Source organism: Penaeus chinensis, chromosome 27, assembly GCF_019202785.1.
Source record: "Penaeus chinensis breed Huanghai No. 1 chromosome 27, ASM1920278v2, whole genome shotgun sequence".
In the NCBI taxonomy this organism is placed as follows: domain Eukaryota; kingdom Metazoa; phylum Arthropoda; class Malacostraca; order Decapoda; family Penaeidae; genus Penaeus; species Penaeus chinensis.
The window spans coordinates 25,023,235-25,030,734 of NC_061845.1; positions in this window are offsets into that span (position 1 = coordinate 25,023,235).

Genomic DNA, 7,500 nt, shown 5'->3' on the forward strand with positions numbered 1-7,500 from the left:
CTCCTCTCTCATCTCCTCTCTTCTCCTCCCCACTCTCTCTCTCTCTCTCTCCTCTCCTCTCCTCTCATCACTCCTCTCTCCTCTCCTCTCTCTCCTCCTTCTTTTTCATCTCTCTCCTCTCTCTCTTCTCTTCTCTCTCTCTCCTCTCTCCTCCTCTCTCTCTCTCATCTCTCTCATCTCCTCCTCCTCTCCTTCCCTCTCCTCCTCTCTGTCCCTCTTCTCTCCTCACTCTCTCTCTCTCTCTCTCTCCTCATCTCATCATCTCCCTCTCATCCTCTCATCTCTCTCCTCCTCTCCCTCTCTCTCTCTCGTCATCTCTCCTCTCTCTCTCCGCTCCTCTCTCTCTCTCCTTCTCTCTCTTCTCTCCTCTCTCTCATCTCATCTCTCTTCTCTCTCTCCATCTCTCTCCTCCTCTCTCCTCCTCTCTCCGCGCTCCTCTCCTCTCTCTCTCCTCTCCTCTCCTACCTCTCTCCTCCCTCTCACTCTCTCTCTCTCTCTCTCTCTCTCTCCTCCCGCTCCTCCTCCTCTCTTCTCACTCTCTCTCTCTCTCTCTCTCTCCTCTCTCTCTCCTCTCTCTCCTCTCTCTCTATCTCTCTCTCCTCTCTCTCTCCTTCTCCTCTCTCCTCTCTCTTCTCTCTCTCTCTTCTCCTCTCTCCTCTCTCTCTCTCATCTCTCTCTCCTCTCTCTCTCCTCTCTCTCCTCTCTCTCTCTCCTCCTCCTCCTCTCTCTCTCTCCCATCTCTCTCTCTCTCACTCTCTCCTCTCTCATCTCTCTCATTCTCTCTCTCTCTCTCTCTCTCTCTCACTCTCCTCCTCTCTCGTGCTCTCTCTTCTCTCTCTCTTCTCCTCCTCTCCCCTCTCCCCCTCTCCATCCTCTCTCTCTCTTCTCTCTCTCCTCTCTCTCTCCTCTCTCTCTCTCCTTTTCCTCACCTCTCTCTCCTCTCTCCTCTCTCCTTCTCTCTCCTCTCTCTCTCTCTCCTCTCTCTCTCCCTTCTTCTCTCTCCCCCTCTCTTCTCTCTTCTCTCTCTCTCTCCCCTCTTCCTCTTCCCCCTACCCCCTCTTAAACCACTGTTGTACAATTTTCCTAACCAAATCTAAAAACCTTAACAGCATTTTCCTTAACCCCTTTTCGAATTCACTCCTTGATTTAACTCCTCCCCCTCCCCCGCCCCTTCCCTTCCCTCCAACTTTTTATTTCTTTAATGCCTCCCCTTCTTCTAGTCCCGCATCCGTCCTTTATGAAGACATAAAGCGGATAATACATCAAACTTTGTCCCGTCTTATGAAATTTTATGCGCCTGGAAAATTTCGCTCGCTAAGACCTACCCGAGTTCATGTTACTGTTTATATTGGGCGCGTAACCCCCTCGCTCTGCTGGGCTTGACATGACATTCACTCACGTCTTTTGAATAGCGTGATGCCTGGATTACAGAGAGATGAAAGCAGATGAAAGAAGGTGAAAGAAGATGAAAGAGGGGGAAGAGGAGGAAAAGAAATGAAAAAAATTATTAGGCTTTAGTTAAATGGGAAAACATGAATAAATTTAAAAAATCCGGATTAAATTTTTTCATTGTAAGTGTAATGAAAAGAGGGTTTTACACACACACACACACACACACACACACACACACACATATATATATATAAATATATATATATAATATGTTGTGAGTGTTTGTGCGCGCGCGCGCGCGTGTGTGGTGGGGTTTTGTGTGTGTGGTGGTGTGTGTGTGTGGTGTGTGAAATGGTGTGTCATGTGCGTGTGTGTGTCTATTGTTGTGTTGCACACTTCTGGTGTGTGTGTGTGGTATGTTCATTTGGGGATGGTATGCGTGATTTTGCGATAGTTTAATATGATTACTCACACAAAAATATGAGAGAAAAAAACAAAAGAAAAACATGATTTAGTATCGCTTTGGTATGAGATCGTACCCTTTCTTGTGTAGGTGTGTAGAGAGAGAAAAAAAAAATGTTCATATGAAGATAATATGGAAGTAACTGAGCGAAAATTGGATTGGCGAAATGGAAGCGAGAAATGGGGTTATTTTGTGAAAATAAACGGGCAGAGTGGTGAGGTCTAGATGAGAGTGAATTTTGAAAGGGAGAGAGAAAGGGAAACAGAGGAAGGTGAGGGGAGAGGGAAAAAGGAAACGGCGAAAGGTAAAGAGAGAGAGAGGGAGAAGGAGTGTGGAGGGAGAAGAAGGAGGGGAAAGGGGGAAGGGGAGAAAGGAATCGAAAGAGGGATTTTAGGGAAAAGGAAGGAGAAAAAAGGGGGAAAGGGGGGGGAGAATAGAGAGGGAAAGGGATAAGAGAGAGAGAGAATGGAAATCCAAAGGCAAAGGGGGAAAAGGAAGGAAAAGGGGAAAGAGAATGAGAGCGAATGGGATAGGATGAGGGAGAGGGAGAATAAAAGAAGGGAGAGGGAGAAAGGAAACGGGGGAAAGAAAAGTAAAAAGGAGAAATATAGAGGGAAAAAGATAGAAGGAGAGTGAGGAAGAAGGCGAAAGAAAAGGGGGAAAGAAAACGAGAAACAGAAAGGAAAAGGTGAAAAGAAATTAAAAAGAAAAGATAACACAAAGTGAAAGGGAAATAGATAATGAAAGTAAAATAGTACAACTCAGTAAAAGGGAAGAAAAATGTACTAAGAACTTTAAGCACAATACGTACACACAACGTAGTCTAAAGTATAAGAAAATGTGTGTACGTTGTAAAAAGAGCGAACGAGGAACGAGAGAGGTAATGAGGAAAAATCCCTGATAAAAATGAGGAAGAGCAGGGAATAAAAGTGTGAGAATATGAGGCAAACTTTATGTTCTTAGTAGTAAAGGCAGAAAAAAGAAACAAAAACAGAAAAAAGCATAAGATGAAAATGAAAGGGAAGGAATGAACTAAAACGAAATATAATAATGTAAAGAAAAAGGAAAATTAAGTGAAGCACGAAGAAGAGAAAATATAAAAAGAACAAAGACGAAGGGAAATCTGAAAGAAAATGAAAATATGATAATAAAAATAAACATGAAGTGGAGAAAATAACAGACAAAAGAATAAAAGAGAAAGAAAGATCAAAATAACGTTGAGGTAAACACAGTTGACGAGGAACAAAAACGGGGAAGGGGCGGGGAAGAAGAAAAAAGAAATAAAAGGTAAATAAATGAATAAAAGGAAGGGAAATGTGAGAAAAAAAAAAGGAAAATAAAAAAAACAAAATAGGAATATTTCAAAAATGGGGAAAAATTAAGAGAGAGGGTAAATAAAAGAAAAAGGAAAAAAATAGATAGGAAAGAGAAATTTGAAACACAAAAAGGAATCACAAAGGAACGCTAGAAACAAAACACATGGAAAGAGGGAAAACAGGAATCACACGAGGGAAAAGTATAATAGCCATGTAAGAATGAGAGAAAGATGAAAAATTCGAGGATAACGAAGGCAGGAAAGAGAGATAGAGAGAGAGAAGAGAGAGAGAGAGAGAGAGAAGAGAGAGAGGGGAAGAGAGAGAGAAAAAGAGAGAGGAGAGAAGAAGAAAGAAGAGAGAGAGAGAGAGAGAGAGAAGAGAGAAAGGAAGAAGAGAGAGAGAAAGAGAGAGAGAGAGAGAGGGGAGAGACAGAAGAAGAGAGAGAGAGGAGAGAGAAATGTTCGAGAGATAAAGCAAGCAAGTTTGGAAAAACAGCATAAAATGAAAGAGAGGAGAGAGTGTGGGGACAAATATTAAAGAGCAAAAAATGTGTTTATGGCATAAGAAAATTAAAAGAAAAGAGAAAAGACAAGATAAGGGAAGGGAGGAAGAAGATCAAGAACAGAAAAGCGAGGTAACAATAGGGAGCGAAGAGAGGCGAGGGAAAGCGATGGTCAGAGAGTGGAACTGTGTATGAATGCATACTGCACACACAAAAAAAAAATGTACATACTATAAACATATAAACAAAACATACACAACATACAACATAGCATATATAAAATAATTATATTTTATTTTAATATAAATATATATATAAATAAAAACCCATAATACACGCGCAATGGTGGGGTGCGAAATTGTATGAAAGTATACGTAATCTATATGATGCTTAAACATCCTCTTGCCTCTCCAGCTCTTTCATCTCATTTTTCCTGTTGCCTCTGCATTAATTTTCCCAAAGTTTCCTGCTTCACGTCTTTCTTCACCTCACTTTATTTACATATTCCCTTCCCTCTGCGCTCCTCCCCCCCCCCCCCCCCCCCCTTTCAAATAATATAAATTTAACCCTCATCATCAAATTTTATTCCCTGTCATCGTGGACATCACTATCGTTCGTCACTGTCATTCGTTCCTCGTCATCACCATCATTTCACTATCATTACAGTCATCATCACCGAAGCCTATCGCCCCAATTTTTTTTCACTTCTTCTTTCGTTCCCTTTTTCCCCCTTTTTTTTTCTTTTTTTTTTTTTTTTCCTTTTTTTTTTTCCCTTTTTTTTCCTTTTTTTCTTTTTTCTTTCTTTTTTTTTTTCTCCTTTTTTTGCTTTTTCTTTTTTTTTTTTCCTTATTTTTTTTTTTCCTTTTTTCCCTTTTTTTTCTTTTTCTTTTTTGTTCTTCTTTTTTTTTTTCCCTTCCTTCCTTTCTTTCCCTTTTTTTTTCCTTCCTTTTTCTTCCCTTCCTTTTTTCCCCTTTTTCCCCCACATCCTTCTCCTCCTTTTCCTTCCTCCTGCCCCTTCTCTTCTCCTCCTTCCACCTCTTCCTTCTAAGTTGCTCCTCCCTCTCCCCTATCTTCTCTTCTCCCTCTTTCTCCTTCTCTTCTTTCCCCCAAAGCTACCCTCTTTTCTCCTCCTCTTCCCAATGTCGTCTTCAATCCTCCTCCTCTTCCTCCTTCTCCTCCTCCTCTTCCTCCTCCTAATTTTGTGAAGAGGCGGGGAAGGAGGAGAAGGACCGAAGCCGAATTATCTTTATCTTATCTTCTTCCTTTTCTTAAAAGTATCTTCCTGCCTTTTCCCTCTCTTCGCTATCTTCTTATTCCTCCTCCTCCTCTTCCTCTTCCTCCTCACCCTCCTCCGCTTCCTTCTTCCCCTCCTCCTCCACCACCACCTCCTCCTCCTCCCCCCTCCTCCTCCCCCTCCCCCTCTTCTCCTCACCCTCCTCCGCTTCCTTCTCCCCCTCCTCCTCCACCACCATCTCCCCTCCCCCCTCCTTCCCTCCGCCTCCCCCCTTTTTCCTCCTCCTCTTCCCTCTTCCGCTACTCCTCTTCTTCCTCCTCCATCTCCGCTTCCTTCTCCATCCCCCCTCCTCCTCTTCCTGCTCCCTCCTCCTCCTCCTCCTGCTTCCTCTTCCTCCTACTTTTCCTCTTTTTCCTCCGTCCCCCCTCCTCCCCTTTCCCCTCCTCCCTCCCCCCTTCTCCTCCCTTTCCCCCTCTTTCCCCTTTCCTCCTCCTCTCCTCCTCCTATTCCTTCTCTTCCACCTTCTCCTCCCTCCTCCCCCCTCCTCCTCCCCCCTCCTCCCCCCCTCTCCTTCCGCTCCTCCTTCAGCTTCCCAACCACAGCACCCCCTCACCCCCCCACCCCCCCCATCTCGGCGTCCTCCAGGCAACAGTATCTTCCCCCAAAACCGACAACTAACAAAGATATGGAATGATTACTCGCGTAAAATTTGGGTAAATTTAAAATTTCCCTTCTTTCCCAATTTCTTTGGTAGGGAGAGTCTAGGGTAAGGGGTAAGGGGCAAAAGGGGGGAGGGGGGGCGGGTATGGGTGGGGGACTAGGGGCAGGGGGGGAAAGGGGGGTGTTGAGGGAGGGACGGGGTGGGGATAATGGTGAAAATATCAGATAAGGGGTACAGGTTATAGGGCACGCGCGAGGAGAGAGAGAGAAAGAAAGAAAGAGAAGAGAGTGAGAGAGAGAGAGAGAGAAAGGAGAGAGAGAGAGAGAGAGAAGAGAGAGAGAGAGGAGAGAGAGAGAGAGAGAGAGAGAAGAGAGAGAGAGAGAAGAGAAAAGAGAGACGGGGAGAAAAGAAGAGAAGAAGAGAGAAGAGAGAGGAGAGAAAGAGAGAGAAGAGAGAGAGAGGTGAGAGAGAGAGAAGAGAGAGAGAGAGAGGAGACAGAGAAGAGGCAGAGGGAAAAGGGAAAAAAGGGTTTAAAGGTAATACGCGAATGACTGCTTACTGCACTCACTATATTTCTGTACAATATACAGCATTTTAATATTAACCATTTTTGATGGTCAGTTTATGGAAATGCATTTAACATATCAAAAAAAAGATGTTTCGAATGAATAGATGATCTTCATTAAATGGTTATCCCACATCAGAGGTATCTGTAACAAGACCAAAACGAATACCACAGAGCGGGGAATTTGTACCGCTCTCATGTTAAGGGATTTTGTACCATTGTCAGAATTCAGGCGAGTACTGCTCCACTTCCACAAGTAGTCAGGAGAAATAGTACCAACATAAGGGTTTATTGTTCCACTCTCCTTAAGAAGAGGAAATTTGTACCAGCACTGAAAGTTAGGGGAAATTATATCATCGAATCAAGTCAAGACACATTGTTCCAATAACACAGGTCTGGTGAATGTTCCACTGGCACGAGTCAAGGGAAATTATCAAGGGATATTGTACCATCAACACATGTTAGGGGAAACTGTACCATGATAAATATCTGTCTCATTAATAGAGGTCATAGGATATTATTCTATTATCCCAAATCAGGGGAAATTGTCCCACCGGACACAAGTCAGGGGAAATTGTTCCATTAACATCAGGAACATTATTCCATTAAAACACGTTGCTTTGTTGACAATAGTTAGGGCAATTGCTCCACTAACAGTCACCAAAGTCAGGAGGAAACTGTACAACCACAAGTCTGGGGTTATAGTACTGCTGACACCCTAAAGGTAGTAAATCGGCCAGCGTGGCGAGAGTGTGAGCTGCAAAGGGTGTGGCACTGGTGTAGCCGAAGGTGGAGTGCGAGCAATTGGCACTCATCACTCCAGAGGGACAAGAGGCGCTGGTGTTGCGAGTACTCTCCCACCGGCACGCTGTAGCGCTGTACTGTAGCGTGGCACTCCAGTTATTGATCAGGCACATATTAATCATCACCACCGAACACACACACACAAAAACATGGCACACCTAACCGTCGCCTGCAAGGAATCGGACGAGTGGAGCGGGTAGGAAAAGGGACGTAGGGAGGGCATGGGGAGAGGCTGAAGGAAAAGGGAGGCGAGAAGGAAAAGGGAAAGAGATGTGGAAGAAATAAGGAGAAAGGGAATCGAGGGGGAGGGAGTAGGGAAATGGAGGGGAGGGAGGGAGGGAGGGAGGGTGGAGGTAGGGAAAGAGAAGGGAAAGGGGAAAGGAAGAAAGAAAAGGGAAAAGGAGGGGAAAGAAGGAGAGGGGATGGGGATAGGGAGACGGGAAAGGAAGGGAAAGATGAAGAAGAAAGAAAGAATGGGAAATGAGAGGGTAGAGAAGAGGGGAAAAAAACAAAAAACAAAACAAAACAGAGAAGGATGAATAGGCAGAAGAGGCATAAAGGCA